This window comes from Pristiophorus japonicus, chromosome 21 (assembly GCF_044704955.1).
Source record: "Pristiophorus japonicus isolate sPriJap1 chromosome 21, sPriJap1.hap1, whole genome shotgun sequence".
Lineage (NCBI taxonomy): Eukaryota > Metazoa > Chordata > Chondrichthyes > Pristiophoridae > Pristiophorus > Pristiophorus japonicus.
Window position 1 is genome coordinate 3,452,488 of NC_091997.1, and position 20,837 is coordinate 3,473,324.

Below are 20,837 nucleotides of genomic sequence, written 5' to 3' on the forward strand. Positions count from 1 at the left end.
ATCCCGGAATCAATGCACCACAGTCATCAGTGCGTGCGCCCCAACACTCGATGTGACAGATGAGAACCAAAGAGGGTTTTTACTCCAACCACGAAAAATCCCTGTCCCCGCGGGCGACAAACTGATCCTTCTCGGTGACTTCAACGCCAGGGTCGACAAGGACACAGTCCTCTGGTGAAGCGTGATTGGCAGAGAGGGTGTAGGGAAAGCCAACTCCAGCGGTACCCTACTCCTGACAAAATGTCCAGAACATGAACTCCTCATCACCAACACCTTGTAGGGGGTGGTGTTTTGGTCAGGTTTCTTTTGACTCCTTGGCGTTTTCAAGGCGCCCCACACCCTGGGTCCTAGACTGTGGACTGATTTGAGGGTTGTGAGAAACTGAGACAGAGTCAGTTGGGTAGGATGCAAAACTGGTTTTATTGTGTTCAAATAGAGTAAAAAAGCACGTTTTTAATAATCACAGTAATCAGGTACAAATAGGGAGAAAAGGCAACTCAAATGCTCTATATTTGGGAAGAACACATAACACATATAACAGATTAAAAGAACACAGTCCTCCCACCTCTCAAACTACTTATGCACTAAACCTGGAAGGGGAAAACACACAAGAACATCAATAGGTAGGAACAGTAAGAAAAACCCAACCTCCCAGACCCACTATCTAGCTCAGTTAGAACTCTGGGGTTTCAGGGACCATGCTCACCAATTCCCTTTTGACAGTTCCAACTCCGGGGTTCGCCTTAGTTGTCCCTGGGGTTCGCCTTAGTTGTTCAGGTTCTGTAGTCTGTACCCCTTGGTAGCATAGGACCAGCTTGTAGAGTGGAAAAATCTTCGGTTTTCCTTGGGTTTTCCTTGGGTTGGTTCCGGTTGACTGTTTGATTGGTCGCGATGGCCCGAAGCTTTCCGATAGTCGTTTTGAAAGCCTGTTTGCTGTCGTGGTGCTGTCCTTCTTTCGCCAATGTTTCGGGGTCCCACTTTTCGAGGCTGGTGTTAAGCTTATGCAACGAGACTGCTACCTTAATAGTGTCTCTAGAAGCACCCCTAACTGCCAGAACAGGCCTTCAATTATACTAAAACAAGCTTCCTTATCTACGCGCCAAATCAGTTCTTGGGCTTTGTTTAAACTGTTCTGTCCATTGATTTTCAAATGTCTCCTTTGTCAGTGTTTTTGGTGGGCTAGTCAGCAGTAACTCGATTAGGGTGTGATAATGTGCTATCACTGGGTTTGCATTGTTTTAGGATTGTCCAGTTTCCAGGCCATCTCGTTGGGCCCATGATTTCCATAGTGGTTGATTGGGTAATTGGCTTCTTGCATATTTTGGCTGAGTTCTGTAGTTTAGATAATGGCTGGTAATTTGATTATGTCTTAGGGGGTGAATTGGTGCTGCATAGATCCCCCAGACAGTCTGGGATCCTTAATATACGAATTTGCTTCACAGAGGTTAGCCCCACCTCCTGTATTCAGTAACTCTTTTTCGCAGCCAAAATATTGTAGAATCTTAAAATTGATATGCTCCTTCCCATAGATGTTTAGAGGATCTCAGGCTTCTGTAATTTAGGTCCATTTTGAATTCTCTTTTCAAAAAGTCTAAACACTGATGGTTGGTTCCAGAGGTTGGCCCCCTTTTGCCCTTTTCCTTTTAAAACTTAGATCTCCACTTGAAAAATCCAAAGCTCATTTTAACAGTCCAAGAGGGGCTTTTCTTTAACTTTCAGGGAGAGGGACTCATGGGAATTTTTGGGAACTCTTCACCTTGTTCCGCCAGAGGGACAAGTACAAGGCATTGTGGCATCACCCTCGCTCCAAACACCGGCGCCTGCTCGACTATGTCATCGTCTGAACCGGGATCGCAAGGATGTGCGCATCACCCGCGCCATGACAGGAGCTGATGACTGCTGGACGGACCACCGTCTAATCCGATCCATCATCGACATCAACATAGCCCCAAAGCGGAGGGGGCAGCAGAAGCAGTGTCGCAAAAAAGTCAATACCGGGGCACTTAAAGAGAGTCCTTTACAGTCAGCCCCTCACAGCTAGCCTGGCGTGCCTTGACGATCCTGAGACGCAGAATGCCCACAGTACTTGGTCTGCCCTCCAGGCTACATAAGAACATTAAGACGGACTGCAAAAGTTTCTATAGATATGTGAAGAGAAAAAGGGTAGTAAAGACAAACGTAGGTCCCCTGCAGTCAGAATCAGGGGAAGTCATAACAGGGAACAAAGAAATGGCAGACCAATTGAACAAGTACTTTGGTTCAGTATTCACTAAGGAGGACACAAACAACCCTCCGGATATAAAACGAGTCAGAGGGTCTAGTAAGAAGGAGGAACTGAGGGAAATCCTTATTAGTCGGGAAATTGTGTTGGGGAAATTGATGGGATTGAAGGCCGATAAATCCCCAGGGCCTGATGGACTGCATCCCAGAGTACTTAAGGAGGTGGCCTTGGAAATAATGGATGCATTGACAGTCATTTTCCAACATTCCATAGACTCTGGATCAGTTCCTATGGAGTGGAGGGTAGCCAATGTAACTCCACTTTTTAAAACAAGAGGGAGAGAGAAAACAGGGAACAGACCGGTCAGCCTGACATCAGTAGTGGGTAAAATGATGGAATCAATTATTGAGGATGTCATAGCAGCGCATTTGGAAAGAGGTGACATGATAGGTCCAAGTCAGCATGGATTTGTGAAAGGGAAATCATGCTTGACAAATCTTCTGGAATTTTTTGAAGATGTTTCCAGTAGAGTGGACAAGGGAGAACCAGTTGATGTGGTATATTTGGACTTTCAGAAGGCTTTCGACAAGGTCCCACACAAGAGGTTAATGTGCAAAGTTAAAGCACATGGGATTGGGGGTAGTGTGCTGACATGGATTGAGAACTGGTTGTCAGACAGGAAGCAAAGAGTAGGAGTAAATGGGTACTTTTCAGAATGGCAGGCAGTGACTACTGGGGTACCGCAAGGTTTTGTGCTGTGACCCTAGCTGTTTACATTGTACATTAATGATTTGGACGAGGGGATTAAATGTAGTATCTCCAAATTTGCGGATGACACTAAGTTGGGTGGCAGTGTGAGCTGCAAGGAGGATTCTATGAGGCTGCAGAGTGACTTGGATAGGTTAGGTGAGTGGGCAAATGCATGGCAGATGAAGTATAATGTGGATAAATGTGAGGTTATCCACTTTGGTGGTAAAAACAGAGAGACAGACTATCATCTGAATGGTGACAGATTAGGAAAAGGGGAGGTGCAACGAGACCTGGGTGTCATGGTACATCAGTCATTGAAGGTTGGCATGCAGGTGCAGCAGGCGGTTAAGAAAGCAAATGGCATGTTGGCCTTCATAGCGAGGGGATTTGAGTACAGGGGCAGGGAGGTGTTGCTACAGTTGTACAGGGTCTTGGTGAGGCCCTGGAGTATTGTGTACAGTTTTTGTCTCCTAACTTGAGGAAGGACATTCTTGCTATTGAGGGAGTGCAGCGAAGGTTCACCAGACTGATTCCCAGGATGGCGGGACTGACATATCAAGAAAGACTGGATCAACTGGGCTTGTATTCACTGGAGTTCAAAAGAATGAGAGGGGATCTCATAGAAACGTTTAAAATTCTGACGGGCTTAGACAGGTTAGATGCAGGAAGAATGTTCCCAACGTTGGGGAAGTCCAGAACCAGGGGTCACAGTCTGAGGATAAGGGGTAAGCCATTTAGGACCGAGATGAGGAGAAACTTCTTCACCTAGAGAGTGGTGAACCTGTGGAATTCTCTACCACAGAAAGTTGTTGAGGCCAATTCACTAAATATATTCAAAAAGGAGTTAGATGTAGTCCTTACTACTAGGGGGATCAAGGGGTATGGCGAGAAAGCAGGAATGGGGTACTGAAGTTGCATGTTCAGCCATGAACTCATTGAATGGCGGTGCAGGCTCGAAGGGCCAAATGGCCTACTCCTGCACCTATTTTCTATGTTTCGTTGTTTCTATAATCACTGCCTGCGAAGAGACGCTCGGTCACTCAACCAGGAAACACCAGGACTGGTTTGATGAGAATGATCAGGAAATCCAAGAGCTAATAGATCACAAGCGCAGAGCATTTCTGAGCCTTAAACAACAACTCAACTCGGGAGCAGCAAGGCAGCATTACAGACGGCTCACGGCTGAGGTCCAACAAAAAACCCGGGACCTAAAGAACAGATGGTGGATGGAGAAATCATAGGAGATACAGTAGCTGGCCGACAGCCATGATGTGTGAGGATTTTTCATCACAATCAAGGCCACCTACAGGCCAAACACCCAAGGTCCCACCCCACTGCTGGCCAAAAACAGGGAAACACTCATCAAGGACACCGAGGCAGTCAGGGCCCGCTGGAAGGAGCACTTCGAAGATCTCCTCAATCGAGACTCTGCCTTTGACTCGAGTGTTCTCGACTCCGTCCCGCAGCATGCTACCCACCACCACCTCAGTAAAACCCCAATACTGCACGAGGTAGAAAAAGCCATAAGACAGCTTAAAAACAACAAGGCTATAGGAGCGGATGGAATTCCTGCTGAGGCACTGAAGTATGGCGGAGAGGCACTGTTGGCGTGAATACATGACTTCATCTCTCTCATCTGGAGGGAGGAGAGCATGCCGGAAGATCTCAGAGATGCAGTAATCGTGACGATCTTTAAAAAAGGTGACAAGTCCGACTGCGGCAACTACAGAGGAATCTCCCTGCTATCGACTACTGGGAAAGTCATCGCTAGAGTCCTCCTCAACTGTCTTCTCCCTGTGGCCGAGGAACTCCTCCCGGAGTTACAGTGAGGATTTCGTCCCCTACAGGGCACAACGGACATGATTTTTGCAGCGTGACAGCTGCAGGAAAAATGCAGGGAACAGCATCAACCCTTATACATGGCCTTCTTCAACCTTACAAAGGCCTTTGACACTGTCAACCACGAGGGTCTATGGAATGTCCTCCTCCGTTTCGGATGCCTCCAAAAGTTCGTCAACATCCTCCGCCTGCTCCACAACGACATGCAGGCCGTGATCCTTACAACGGATCCATTAGAGACCCAATCCACGTCCGGACCGGGGTCAAACAGGGCTGCGTCATCGCCCCAACCCTCTTCTCAATCTTCCTCGCTGCCATGCTCCAGTTCACAGTCAACAAGCTCCCTGCTGGTGTTGAACTAAATTACAGAACCAGTGGGAACCTGTTCAACCTTTGGTGTCTCCAGGCCAGGTCCAAGTCCACCAACCTCTGTTGTCGAGCTATAATATGCGGACGACGCCTACGTCTGCGCACATACAGAGGCTGAACTCCAGGACATAGTCGATGTATTTACAAAGGCGTACGAAAGCATGGGCCTTACACTAAACATCTGTAAGACAAAGGTACCACTAGCCTGTCTTCGCCACACAGCACTGCCCCCTAGTCATCAAGTTCCACGGCGCGGCTCTGGATAACTTCCCGTAGCATGGGAGCCTCTTATCAACAAGAGCAGACAATGACAACGAGATTCAAGACTGCCTTCAGTGCGCCAGAGCAGCCTTCGGCCGCCTGAGGAAAAGAATGTTCGAAGATCAGGCCCTCAAAACTGCCACCAAGTTCATGGTCTACGGGGCTGTAGTAATACCCACCCTCCTGTATGGCTCAGAGACATGGACCATGCACAGTAGACACCTCAAGTCGCTGGAGAAATACCACCAACGATGTCTCCGCAAGATCCTACAAATCCCCTGGGAGGACAGATGCACCGACATTAGCGTCCTCGACCAGGCCAACATTCCCAGCATTGAAGCACTGACCACACTTGATCAGCTCCGCTGGGCAGGCCATATTGTCTGCATGCCAGACACAAGACTCCCAAAGCAAGCGCTCTACTCGGAACTCCTTCACGGCAAACGAGCCAAAGATGGGCAGAGGAAACGTTACAAGGACACCCTCAAAGCCTCCCTGATAAAGTGCGGCATCCCAACCGACACCTGGGAGTCCCTGGCCAAAGACCGCCCTAAGTGGAGGAAGTGCATCGGGAGGGCGCTGAGCACCTCGAGCCTCATCTCTGAGAGCATGCAGAAAACAAGGGCAGGCAATGAAAGAGTGTGCGACAAACCTGTCCCACCCTCCCTTATCCTCAACGACTATTTGTCCCAATACGAGAATACTCGTATTGGACCGTTCAGACACCTAAGGACTCATTGTAAGAATGGAAGCAGGTCTTCCTCGATTCCGAGGGGCTGCCTTTGATGACTGGAACTAGAGAAGCTAAAATTGCAGAGAATGCCACCGAACGTTTAGGGGGTCGAAATTGGCCCGTCTTTAAGGTCCATTACCGCTCCAGTGATAATGAGGCAGTAAGGCCTTTCCAACCGGGGGCAGGCGGATTGGCTGACCCATCCGAAATTGTCCCCGAGTCGGGTGCCGCGGAAATAGGTTTCCATCCCACCCATGTTCCTGCCCCGTTGGGCACGCGCCGACTCCTTACCGCCCGGCGAGGGAAATTGTCCTGTGGGAGGGGAGCCGCCACCACTTGGTGCCCCCGACGGATTTTCCTGGTGGGAAGCTGCCCGTGGCTGGGTGGCGATTCCGCTCTTAAAGGGGAGGGCATACCGCTGGGGCTGCCATTTTATTTTAATTGTCGGCCCCACAATGGCGGCCATGGATTCAGCTGGGCCGCCAATAGGCAGCCCGGCACCCCCTCTTGGGTACTGGGCTGCTGGCCCGGCCGAAACCCTCCCTGGTGGCCCAGTGGGTGCCACTGGAGAGGCTGCGGAGCTCACAGTGGCCCTCCCCTTTACTTCAGTACAGTTCTCCAGGAAGAAGCTGACACACGACTACTGCTTCACAGCGCATTTGCTGCCAGTTCCAGTGAGCATGTCATCATAAACAGTCCCAACACTGATGCCGTTGTACTGTGCTTGGTGTTCTGCAAGGGCATTGATGCCAAGCTCTACTTTCGCACAGGAAGAGGAAACAACACACGTACAATAGATGTTCATCGCATCTTTGATCACTTTGGGAAAGATGTATGTACAGTTTTCATAGGGTTTCACTGTATGTCAGGATGTGATTCAGTGAGTGCTCTGTATAAAATGAGGAAGGTGAAATCAGCAAAAGTCCTGACTGCCAGCAAAGAGCACTGTTCGACATTTGAGAATCTAGCAATCTCGTTTGCTGTTTCACAATCCCTTTGTGAAGAACTAGAGGCATACAGTTGAGAACTCTACGGGCAGAGTGGTGCAGAGATGTGAACCAGGCTAAACATAGAAACATAGAAAGTAGGTGCAGGAGTAGGCCATTCGGCCCTTCGAGCCCGCACCACCATTCAATATGATCATGGCTGATCATGCAACTTCAGTATCCCATTCCTGCTTTCTCTCCATACCCCTTGATCCCTTTAGCCATAAGGGCCACATCTAACTCCCTCTTTAATATATCTAACGAACTGGCCTCAACAAATTTCTGCGGTAGAGAATTCCACAGGTTCACCACTCTGAGTGAAGAAATTTCTCCTTATCTCGGTCCTAAATGGCTTACCCTTTATCCTTAGACTGTGACCCCTGGTTCTGGACTTCCCCAACATCGGAAACATTCTTCCTGCATCTAACCTGTCCAATCCCGTCAGAATTTTATATGTTTTGATGAGATCCCCTCTCACTCTTCTAATTTCCAGTGAATATAATAAGCCTAGTCGAGCCAGTCTTTCTTCATATGTCAGTCCTGCCATTCCAGGAATCAGTCTGGTGAACCTTCGCTGCACTCCCTCAATAGCAAGAATGTCCTTCCTCAGATTAGGAGACCAAAACTGCACACAATAGGCAAGGTGTGGCAAGGCCCTGTACAACTGCAGTAAGACCTCCCTGCTCCTATAATCAAATCCCCTCGCCATGAAGGCCAGCATGCCATTTGCTTTCTTTACTGCCTGCTGTACCTGCATGCCTACTTTCAATGACAGATGTACCATGACACCCAGGTCTTGTTGCACCTCCCCTTTTACTAATCTGTCACCATTCAGATAATAATCTGCCTTCCTGTTTTCACCACCAAAGTGGATAATCTCACACTTATCCACATTATACTGCATCTGCCATGCATTTGCCCACTCGCCTAACCTGTCCAAGTCACCCTGCAGCCTCCTAGCATCCTCCTCACAGCTCGCACTGCCACCCAGCTTAGTGTCATCTGCAAATTTGGAAATATTACATTCAATTCCTTTGTCTAAATCATCAATGTACATTGTAAATAGCTGGGGTCCCAGCACTGAACCCTGCGGCACCCCACTGGTCACTGCCTGCCATTCTGAAAAGGACCTGTTTATTCCCACTCTTTGCTTCCTGTCTGCCAACCAGTTCTCTATCCACGTCAATAGATTACCCCCAATACCATGTGCCTTAATTTTGCACACTAATCTCCTGTGTGGGATCTTGTCAAATGCATTTTGAAAGTCCAAATACACCACACCCACTGCTTCTCCCTTATACACTCTACTAGTTACATCCTCAAAAAACTCTCGAAGATTTGTCAAGCATAATTTCCCTTTCATAAATCCATGCTGACTTGGACCAATCCTGTCACTGCTTTCCAAATGCGCCGCTACTACATCTTTAAATAATTGATTCCAGCATTTTCCCCACCACCGATGTCAAGCTAACCGGTCTATAATTCCCTATTTTCTCTCTCCCTCCTTTTTTAAAAAGTGGGGTTACATTAGCTACCCTTCAATCCATAGGTACTGATCCAGAGTCGATAGACTGTTGGAAAATGACCACCAATGCATCCACTATTTCTCGGGCCACTTCCTTAAGTACTCTGGGATACAGACTATCAGACCCTGGGGATTTATCGGCCTTCAATCCCAATATTTTCCCTAACACAATTTCCTGACTAATAAGGATTTTCCTCAGTTCCCCCTTCTCGCTAGACCCTCGGTCCCCTAGTATTTTCAGGAGGTTATTCATGTCTTCCTTAGTGAAGACAGAACCAAAGTATTTGTTCAATTGGTCTGCCATTTCCTTGTTCCCCATTATGAATTCACCTGATTCTGACTGCAAGGGACCTACATTAGTCTTCACTAATCTTTTTCTCTTCACATTTCTATAGAAGTTTTTCAGGCAGTTTTTATGTTCCCTGCAATCTTACTCTCATACTCTATTTTCCCCCTCTTAATTAAACCTTTAGTCCTTCTCTGCTGAATTCTAAATTTCTCCCAGTCCTCAGGTTTGCTGCTTTTTCTGGCCAATTTATATGCCTTTTCCTTGGATTTAACACTTTCCCTAATTTCCCTTGTTAGCCATGGTTGAGCCACCTTCCCCGTTTTATTCTTATGCCACACAGGGATGTACAATTGTTATAGTTCATGCATATGATAGTTAAATGTTTGCCATTGCCTTTCCACCGTCAACCCTTTAAGTATCATTCACCAGTCTATCCTAGCCAATTCACGTCTCATACCGTCGCAGTTTCCTTTCTTTAAGTTCAGGACCCTAGTCTCTGAATTAACCATGTCATTCTCCACCTTAATGAAGAATTCCAGCATATTATGGTCACTCTTCCCCAAGGGGCCCCGCATGACCAGATTGCTAATTAATTCTCTCTCGTTACACAAGACCCAGTCTAGGATGGCCTGCTCTCTAGTTGATTCCTCGACATATTGGTCTAGAAAACCATCCCTTATACACTCCAGGAAATCCTCCTCCACAGTATTGCAACCAGTTTGGTTAGCCCAATCAATATGTAGATTAAAGTCACCCATGATAACTGCTATCCCTTTATTGCACGCGTCCCTAATTTCCTGTTTGATGCTATCCCCAACCTCACTACTACTGTTTGGTGGTTTGTACACAACTCCCACTAACGTTTTCTGCCCTTTGGTGTTTCGCAACTCTACCCATATAGATTCCACATCATCCACGCTAATGTCCTTCCTTACTATTGCATTAATCTCCTCTTTAACTAGTAACGCTACCCCACCTTCTTTTCCTTCCTGTCTGTCCTTCCTGAATATTGAATACCCCTGGATGTTGAGTTCCCAGCCTTGGTTACCTTGGAGCCATGTCTCCGTAATCCCAATTACATCATATCCGTTAACAGCTATCTGCGCAGTCAATTCATCCACCTTATTACGAATGCTCCTCGCATTGAGACTCAGAGCCTTCAGGCTTGTTTTTTTAACACTAGATGTTAAATGTTCATGACCGGAAGTTATGCAGAGAAGTGCTTGCCACCAAATAAAGATTCACTGCACAAGCATATACAGTGTGCCAATTCACAAGCGATGTCTTGAGAACATCCCGGAAATCCCATCTCCAAAGGACCATGGGTGGAAACTTGAAGATGATGTACTTGTCACATACTGGATGACAGTTCCTCCAGCACCAGCAAGTGTAATGGAGCTTGCCCATTGTTCATGCAAAAAGACCCATTGTGCACTAGGTGTTCTTGTCTTTTCAACAAGTGACCTTGCAACTGACATCTGCTCGTGTGTAGGATGTGAGAATGTAACATCTTTGCCCGAGACTTCTCAGGCTGAGGAAACAGATAGCCTTGATTCTCATGATGATTCATAGGTATGCATTCCTTTTCAGCCTCTAACTTTTTTTCAGATTTATTTTGTTTTTTCAGTACTTCTATCTTTGAAAAGAAATCAATACTATTATTTTTTTTATTATTATAATTATGATTATAATTATATGGTTCACAAATGAGTGTGGATGTCCGTCTGAAATGTCAATAGGTGTGTATGAAATAAATGGTTGCTATGGTAAAATTCTTTCTTAACGACGGCTATGAAAACAAAACTTAGATTTATGTATAACTGCACCAGACCTCAGCTATCCTCAGTGGCACTTCTTTTTACCAATTCTTACACTATCCATGTTTAAAATTTAGCAGTAGCACTGATATGTCATCGTTGCTAGGGAAAAGAAAGTCCACAGCAACCATTTTTATGGTTTTCTTCTTTTTGGCCATTTCTCGGGCAACACTCAATTTTCAGACAGGGAAACATTTGGTTTTTGCTTCAGATACATATGGTTAATATATTTAACCTGGTTCTAGGTACTTCCCACACCTGAGACTACGGAACTAAAAATCTAGGCAAGCAAACAGGCTTTGGCCCACGGTCTACAAGTCCCATTCACCCTGTGCTCACTGACCTACAATGGCTCCCGGTTAAGCTAAGCCATGATTTTAAAATTTCATCCTTAGCTTTAAAATCCTTCCATAGCCTTGCCCCTCCCTATCTCTGTAATCTTCTCCAGCCCTACAACCCTCCGAGATATCTGCGCTCCATCAACTCTGGCCTCTTGAGCATCCTCAATTTTAATCACTTCGCCACTGGCAGCTGTGACGTCAGTTACTGAGGTCCCAAGCTCTGGAATTCCTTCCGGAAACCTCTCTGCTACTTTACCTCTCTTTCCTCCTTGAAGACGCTCCTTAAAAGCGACCTCTTTGAGCACTGCCCTATTATCTCCTTGTGTGGCTCAGTGTCAAATTTTGTTTAATAACAATCCTGTGAGTGCCTTGGGATGTTTTACCAAGCTAAAGATGCTAGATAAAAACAAGTTGTTTTTGTTGTTCTTGTTCGAAAAACAAGGAGAGCATGTAACTCCGACTAGCTTTCTCTTATCCTTTAACTTAAAATTGCTCCAAGCTTAAGGGATTGAGTAGCACATTGGATTCAAAAATTGCCCTTTCTCTTTCGGGACCTGCATTCAAATCTCTCCCAGTGGAAGCTTCTAATCGCTATTGGATACCAGGGAGTTAATTTGGAAAAGCTGAACCTATTTCTAAGCAGGTGGATTATCTCGGAGATTTTGGCCAAGATTTGTATTCAGGTTGCCTGTTCAGATTACAACTGCTATTCTGAGGTCGTTTGCTAGTTTACACAAGGTTACACATCTGACCAAACTTTTAAAATATTGCAAAAAATATATTAAACACATTGTTAATAAAAATAAGTTTGATTGTTGTTGCATGAAATGATACTGTTTTTGTGATGTGGTGAATGCAATCATACTCTTCTCATTATTAAACCATTAAAGGGCCGAAATTGCCCTCCGCCTCGTTTGGGGCGGATATTTTGAATTAGTGCCCGTAGAGACGGGGCGGAGAATGGAGCGATATTCGGGACTTGGTCTTTTGGGAAGCCTCCCAGTGCTCTCGGGCGCTGTTCGGGACGGAATAGAGTCAGGAGCGGTGCGAAAGGGGAGGGACACTGCGAGGAAGGGTATGGCCATGCCAGCGGCTGCCATTGTTGAGCCGACTCAGGAGATGGCTGAAGAATAAAACAAAATGGCGGCCACGGCAGTACACCTTCCTCTTTGGGGGGGGGGAGGGCGGGGGGGCGCGGGGTGGTGCGGGGCGGGAAAGATGGTGCGCAGCGCCAGGCCCGTGACCCCCGGGCGGGAAGTCCTTGCTCCTTACTGCCCCATTTCGGGTCATAAAAAAAGTGAAAATTTTGGCCCCGAAATATCCATTCAAAGCACACCCTGCCCAGCTCAAGGTACTTTTGTATTAAACTCTCATGGCGCCTTTGTTTGTGAATGGGAACAGGCAGATAGATCTGGAAGAACATTTTATACGTTAATTGTAAGTGTGTTCCAACAACAAATGCATTTATATAGCGCCTCTAATGTAGTAAAACATCTCAAGGCTTCACAGGAGCATAATCAAACAAAATTCGAGACATTCCATCAGACAATATGATTTTATCAGCACAGTCTGTGTTGTGTATGGAGAAAGAGTTAGACTGAACACTGTGAGCTCAAAGTAAAGTATGACCTTCGTCTTTTATTGCATGTCTCGAGAGTGCCTCTCCAACCTGTGAAGCCTCCTTAAATACCTGTGCTCCCAAGGGATTATGGAATCTCTTGGGACTCCAGGGGATGAGCTCTCTGGTGGCTATGCAGAGTAAATACAAGTTTACATATATAACAACACTCCCCCGCCAAAATCAGTAGTGTAACTATTTACAATGTGAGTCGATCTGGGGCCCTTCTTGCCCTGGTTGATCGTCTCGGTGTGAAACCTGGTGTTGTTGAATCATTTGTTGGGCCCTCGCTGGGCTGCTGTGCAGCTGGCCTTGCTGGGCTGCCTGGTGTGTTGAGTCCTGCTGTGCTGCTGTGGTGATGGGTTCTGCTTCGTGGTCAGCCGTGGTGTCGGTTGCCACCCGTGTGTATGTTGGGGAATCAAAAAAGGTAGGGTCCAAGGTGGGTTCTCAGGATAGTCCGTGAATCTGAGTTTGATTTGGTCCAAGTGTTTCTGGTGAATAAGTCCATTTGAAAGTTTGACCCTGCTCCCTTCTTTGGCCCTCTTTGGCCACGGCAGTGCTGGGAAGCCGCTTGGGACCTTGTCCATACTTTAATACAAATACAGGATCATTGATTGCAATCTCGCGTGACACATTTGTGCTATCATGGTATGCACTTTGTTGAAGCCGCCTGCTCTCTATCTGTTCATGTAGATCAGGGTGAACTACATGAACAGAGCCTTGTCTTAAGTGCTCTTTTCATGAGCAGTTCAGCAAGTGGGATCCCAGTGAGTGAGTGGGGTCTCGTGCGGTAGCTAAGCGGGACTCGGGATAGGCGAGTCTGCAGTGAGCCTTCAGTTACCCTCTTCAAGCCTTGCTTGATTGTTTGCAATGCTCTCTCTGCCTGACCATTGGACGCTGGTTTAAATGGGGCAGATGTGACATGTTTGATCCCATTATGGGTCATGAATTCTTTGAACTCAGCACTGGTAAAACTTGGCCCGTTGTCGCTCACCAGGACATCGGGTAGGCCGTGTGTGGCAAACATGGCCTGCAGGCTTTCAGTAGTGGCAGCGGACGTGCTAGCCGACATTATCTCACACTCAATCCACTTGGAGTACGCGTCTACAACCACGAGGAACATTTTACCCAAGAATGGGCCTGCATAGTCAAAGTGTACCCTAGACCACGGTTTGGAGGGCCAAGACCATAAACTTAGCGGCGACTCCCTGGGTACATTGCTTAACTGCGAGCATGTATTACATCTGTGAACGCAGGACTCTCAGTCCGCATCGATATTGGGCCACCACACGTGGGACCTGGCTATCGCTTTCATCATTACGATGCCTGGGTGGGTACTGTGGAGGTCATTGATGAAGGTGTCTCTACCCTTCTTGGGGACCACTACTCGATTGCCCCACAGAAGGCAGTCTGCCTGTATAGACATTTCATCTTTGCGCCGCTGGAACGGCTTTATCTCTTCCTGCATTTCCACTGGGACACTGGACCAGCTCCCGTGAAGCACACAGCTTTTGACTATAGATAATAAGGGGTCCTGGCTTGTCCAGGTTTTGGTCTGCCGGGCAGTGACGGGTGATTGCTCACTCTCAAATGCTTCCATAACCATGGCTAGATCTGTGGGCTGCGCCATTTCCACCCCCGTGGTGGGCAATGGCAGTCTACTGAGAGCATCGGCGCAGTTTTCTGTGCCTGGCCTGTGGCGGATGGCGTAGTTGTATGCGGACAACGTGAGCGCCCATCTCTGGATGCGGGCCGATGCTTTGGTATTTATCCCTTTACTCTCGGAAAACAGGGATATAAGTGGCTTACGGTCAGTTTCCAATTCTAATTTTAGCCCAAACAGGTATTGATGCATTTTCTTTACCCCATAGACACACGCTAACGCTTCTTTCTCAATCATGCTGAAGGCTCTCTCGACCTTAGACAGACTCCTGGATGCATAAGCAACCGGTTGCAGTTTCTCGAAATCATTAGCTTGTTGCAATGCACACCTGACGCCATATGACGACGCATCACATGCTTGTACCAAACGCTTACATGGATCATACAACACTAGCAATTTGTTTGAGCATAACAATTTTCTCGCTTTTACAAAGGCATTTTCTTGGCTTTTGCCCCAAACCCATTAATCCCTTTTTCGTAGTAAGACATGCAGTGGTTCTAACAGTGTGCTGAGACCCGGTAAGAAGTTACCAAAGTAGTTCAGGAGTCCCAGAACCGACCGCAGCTCCATCACTTTCTGTGGCCTCGGTGCATTCTCGATTGTCTCCGTCTTCGCGTTGGTGGGCCTGATGCAGTCTGCCACAATCCTCCTTCCCAGGAACTCCCAGGAAAACGCACTTCAAGCATCTTAACCTGAGCCCCACGCAGTTCAGTCGACTAAGAACCTCCTCCAGGTTCTGCAGATGCTCGACTGCGTTCCAACCTGTGACCAAGATGTCGTCCTGGAAGACCACTTCAGTAAACTTTCCATGTTTCTCTGGAATATCGCCGCCACCGATCATTTTCCAAAAGGGCATTTGTTATAAACAAAAAGACCTTTGTGCGTGTTGATTCAGGTGAGGGCCTTCGATAATTCCTCCAGTTCCTGCATCATGTAGGCTGAACGTCTTTCCTCCCGCCAGCGTTGCAAAGAGTTTGTCGGCCTTTGGTAGTGGATATTGGTCCTGCAGGGAGAAACGATTGATAGTTACTTTGTAATCGCCACAGATTCTGACGGTGCCGTCTCCCTTGAGGACTGGGATGATAGGACTGGCCCACTCATTGAATGCGATCGGGGAAATTATGCCTTTTCTTTGCAGCCGGTCTAGCTCGATCTCTACCCTTTCTCTCATCATGTACAGTACTGCTCTCGCCTTGTGATGGATGGGTCATGCCCCAGGAATTAGGTGGATCTGCACTTTTTCTCCTTGGAATTTCCTGATGCCTGGTTCGAACAGTGAAGGAAATTTGTTTAAGACCTGGGCACACGAAGTGTTGTCAGTGGGCAATAACGCTCGGACGTCGTCCCAGTTCCAGCGTATCTTTCCCAGCCAGCTCCTGCCGAGTAGCGTGGGACCATCGCCCGGTACCACCCAGAGTGGTAGCATGTGCACCGCTTCATCGTAAGAGACCTTTACGGTAACACTGCCGATTACAGGTATCAGTTCTTTCATGTAAGTTCTTAGTTTCGTGCAAACTGGAGTTAAGACTGGCCTTGAGGCCTTGTTGCACCACAACCGTTCGAAAGTCTTTTTGCCCATGATGGACAGGCTCGCGCCCATGTCCATCTCCATTGACACCGGGAGTCCATTTAGTTCAACATTCAGCATTATCAGGGGACAATTCGTGGTGAATGTGCGCACCCCATGTAGCTCTGCCTCCTCAATCTGAGGCTCTGGTTCATTGTGATCCTCCATGGATCTGTCCTCCTCTGCAACATGGTGGTTTGCAGGTTTAACAGGCTTTGCAGCTCGCCTGCACACTTGTTGGAGGTGTCCCATTGTTCCACAGTCCTTGCAAACATACTCTTTGAATCGGCATGAATGGAAACTGTTGTGTATGGAGAAAGAGTCAGACTGAACACTGTGAGCTCAAAGTGAAGTGTGACCTTAGTCTTTTATTGCAGGTCTCCAGAGTGCCTCTCCAACCTGTGAAGCCTTCTTAAATACCTGTGCTCCCAAGGGATTATGGAATCCCTTGGGACGCCGGGGAATGAGCCCTCTGGTGGCTGTACAGAGTAAATACAAGTCCACATATCTAACAGAAATGATGATCACCCCCGCAGCGCCAACAAGGTGTTAATGGCCTTGCATTTATCACCCTTGATGGTGGACTCTGAGACATCTGCGGACATGTAGCTGCAGGTATGTGTGACCTGCCCTGTACGTTATGATTGGAAAACAACATCACTTTGTTCACAGTACTTGTAGCAGCACTTGTGTGCTGAGAGATTTGCTTTGTATTGTCACTGGTGGCAATGAATGCCTGGGCTATCGCTATGGCCTTACTCAAGGTTGGGGTCTCTACAGTCAAAAGTTTGCGAAGTATGGTTTCGTGGCCAGTGCCAAGTATGAAAAAGTCTCTGAGCATGTGCTCCAAATGTCCTTCAAATTCGCAATGTCCTGCAAGGCATCTTAGCTCAGCGACATAACTCGCCACTTCCTGGCCTTCAGACCTTTTGTAGGTGTAGAACCGTTACCTTGCCATCAGAACGCTTTCCTTCGGGTTCAAATGCTCTCGGACCAGTGTGCACAAATCGTCATATGATTTCTCCGTGGGTTTCGTTGGAGTGAGCAGATTCTTCATGAGGTCATATGTTGGTGCCCCACAGACGGTGAGGAGGATCGCCCTTCGTTTGGCAGCGCTCTCTTCCCCATCTAGCTCGTTATCCACGAAGTATTGGTCGCGTCGATCCACAAAAGTTTCCCAATCATCTCCCTCCGAAAATTTCTCCAGGATGCCCACTGTTCTCTGCATCTTTGGTTTCGCTATCTGTATCTCGTCGCCAGTTGTTGTGTATGGAGAAAGAGTCAGACTGAACACTGTGAGCTCAAAGTAAAGTGTGACCGTAGTCTTTTATTGCAGGTCTCCAGAGTGCCTCTCCAACCTGTGAAGTCTCCTTAAATACCTGTGCTCCCAAGGGATTATGGAATACCTTGGGACTCCAGGGGATGAGCCCTCTGGTGGCTGTACAGAGCAAATACAAGTTTACATGTATAACAGTCTGTATGAGTGTAAAGTGCACTGCATGCTTGTGAAAGCTGTGTGTGAGGAATATTTTCTGCTGCTGGTGTCCCCCCCCACATACAGTAAATGCAGAGCTTAAAAAAAACACCCCATTGTATTCCTGAAGAAAGAGATACTGCCAGGAACCATGAGGATTGGACCTTCCTCAGCTGCTGTCGAAAAGCTGCACAACTCAATTTAATAATGGCATGTAACAAAAGAGAACTCCCTACTTGTCCCCACTACCTTCCCGCTTTGTGTGAAGTTGACCTGTTCCCATAACAAAGCGGCAGGTCAAAGACACAGGCAAGAAAGCAGGACATGTTTTGCCATCTCCAACTCTCCTTTACTGCGTCATATCGATCAATAGAAACTGCTTTCTACTCAACTTGAAGAGCAGTTAAATGGCTGCTTTGTTGAAAGCACTTTTCTCTTCCCTTCTCCCCCCATGACTACTTCTCAATGTATTTTCGTGCTGCCCTCCATCTTTGGAGACCAGCTTCTTGCTGAGCAAGAATCGACCTTGGAGACCGTTATTGGTCATTTTTTTAATGATGTGATAATCAGGATGGCCAGCCTCTAACCTCTTCACATTGGTCACCTACTTACCACTCGACATGTTTTTTTCTTTGGGAATGGATGGGAGGGCAACAGAAAAAAAACAAACCAGCTGCCTCTAAAGTTCCAAGCCCCCTGCTTATCTCCCTGCATCCAGTCACAGGCCTTTGGTTTCCGTACCCGGGTTTCTTGAGTCTGATGGTGGAGGATGATATTTACTTATCACATGCCAGCTGACCAACAATCTTCAGTACCTCACTGCTCACCATGTTCAAGTGTCTGACTTCCTCCCCAGAAAGAATAGCTTGCCAACATCAACAACAACAACCACGTGTATTTATATAGCACCTTTAACGCAGTAAAACGTCCCAAGGCGCTTCACAGGAATATCATGCAATAATAATTTGACACCGAGCCGCGTAAGTAGAAATTAGCGCAGGCGACCAAAAGCTTGGTCAAAGCGATATGTTTTAAGGAGCGTCTTGAAAGAGGAAAGAGAGGTAGAGAGGTTGAGAGGTTTAGGCAGGGAGTTCCAGAGCTTAGGGTCTCGGCAACAGAAGGCACGGCCACCAATGGTTGAGTGCTTATAATCAGGGATGCTCAGGAGGGCAGAATTAGAGGAGCGCAGACATCTCGAGGGGTTGTGAGGCAGGAGGAAATTACAGAAATAGGGAGGGGGTGAGGTCATGGAGGGATTTGAAGATAAGGATGAGAATTTTGAAATTGAGGTGTTGCTTAACCGGGAGCCAATGTAGGTCAGCGAGCACAGGAGTGATGGGTGAGTTGGGCCTTGGTGCGAGTTTGGACATGGGCAGCCGAGTTTTGGACCACCTCTAGTTTACATAGGGTAGAATGTGGAATCATGAGGAAGAAACAGAACGACAAACCCAACCTCCCTCTAGGAAGAAAAGAAGTCATTGATAAGTGGGGGCTTTTGAAGTAGAGATTGAAATAATTAAGGCTGAGCATCAGCACATGCCACACCACAGGCCGGCTCGGACCTGGGCGTGATTGCTGGGGGATGGAAGGGGATTCCTTATCCAGAAAATGACTCCAAGCCACTGTTCAAATCAGCGCAATGGAAGAGTTAGGTTGTCCCTCCCTGGTCAGAGTCTGCGGAGTTGAGAAGATGCTTGGGGGTCAGTGTGGAGTTAAAAACTGCTGGGAAGGAGGTGATGAGAGGAACGGGTTCCAAGGCTGCCAAGGTTCCAATAACAGCAGCAGCCATTGACAAACATTCAGGACGGCCTACATTTCTAACGTTTGTAACTCATATTGATATTACCTCTCCACAGGCCCCAGGTTTTTTCAACGATTTCTCCTATTTCTGGGAGTTAAAATTAAAGAAGTTCTGAAGTATTTATCCCTTTTTAAATTTCTAATACAGGGTACCAAGAAGAGATGTGTTACATCAGCAAACTACATTGGTCTTCTTCTTTCGAAACACCTGTGACCTCATCCTTTTTTTGGCACAGAAGCAAGTCATCCTCACTTCGATGATATGATGATATGATGATGACACTGGTTAACTTTTTACTTTAATAATTGCTTGTGTGTGGTTGGGAATACCGAGGGAGAGAGATCCTATTTTGGGAGGGAGAACGGGACTGAGAGAATTCTCCTCCTCGTCCCACAAAAATGATCCCTTCGTCCCCCCTGCAAAACATTCAGAGCCTTTTCTTGAGCAGGTACCAGCCGTCCCTTTAAGGACCACTGGTTAAGCTCCACACCACCTTGTACAAATTCACACAGCTCAGTTGCAACTGGTGTGGGACCCTCTTTTGCATATTTAAAGCAACCTTATGCCCGAAACATGCAGCTCGCCTACTTACAGACCCAATTGGAAATTGTATCAGGCAGACCTATGGAGTCACCCACCCACCTCTCATTCTCATCGGCCAGTGCCCAATTTTCGGGCAAGGAACAAGTGACTGGCAATTGCAAATTGCCTCCACAACCTGTTAGCTCAGAGACAAAAGTGCTGCCAGTGAGCCCATGGGACTCAAGTTATTCAGGGTGGTGAATAAAATCTTCTCCTGAAGTTTGAACTATATTAGCAGAATCGAAGGGTTTATTACTGCACAAGTAACTTGCACTAAACCAACTCTGTTCTTCAAAGAAATCAGTTCTGAGGAGGTTAAAAAGCCCCTGTTGTAATTTTTCTTTCCTCCATTTTGGGTAAACAGTCATCAGATTACCAAACCAATCAATGGCGAGAACATGCAGCATCAACCTTTAAGTCACTAATGCAATTCCCAGTAAAGGCGCGTAATCGATACAGATTTTCTTCAATTATTTACAATGTAATAATCTTTATCATTCTCAAAATTTAAAAATGTGAAGTAGAGAGAGAGAGGGACAAAGGATAGATCAGAAAGATGAGTAACGTAACCTTTCAGACTATAATAATGAGCATTTATGAGAGTCTCAGGGTCAAGCATCAGCCATATGAGATGAAAGGGCCTGACATTTTTAATTTAAGACAAAGAGATAAAGTGTTCCCAACACTGACAGCTGCTATAGGCCACAAATCAAAAGACCCATGACTGTCTTAATCTAGTTCCCAGTGGACAAATCTGTGCTATTGTGTTCAATACAAATAAACTGATTGCGGAGAACACAAGTTAGGAAATAGAAATGTCAAATTTTATGAAAAAGGAAAGTGGACATGGCCTTTTGGAGTCTCAGCATCCACAGCCTTTTGGGGGAGAGAATTTCTGATTTCTATTCAACTGGATTTTCTTCTGTTCTGTTGGGCATTTGTTGTCTGGGAAAAGCTAGAGTGAAAATGTCAGCTACGGTAAGGATGTGATGACAGCTAGC

At 46.8% G+C, this 20,837-nt stretch overlaps 1 long non-coding RNA gene across 1 annotated transcript in view; it reads right to left on the reverse strand.

Moving 5' to 3' along the window:
• LOC139233583 (uncharacterized) overlaps positions 1–20,837 on the reverse strand; it is an 83,159-nt gene that overhangs the window by 42,811 nt on the left and 19,511 nt on the right. The gene's annotated exons all lie outside the window — the stretch shown is intronic.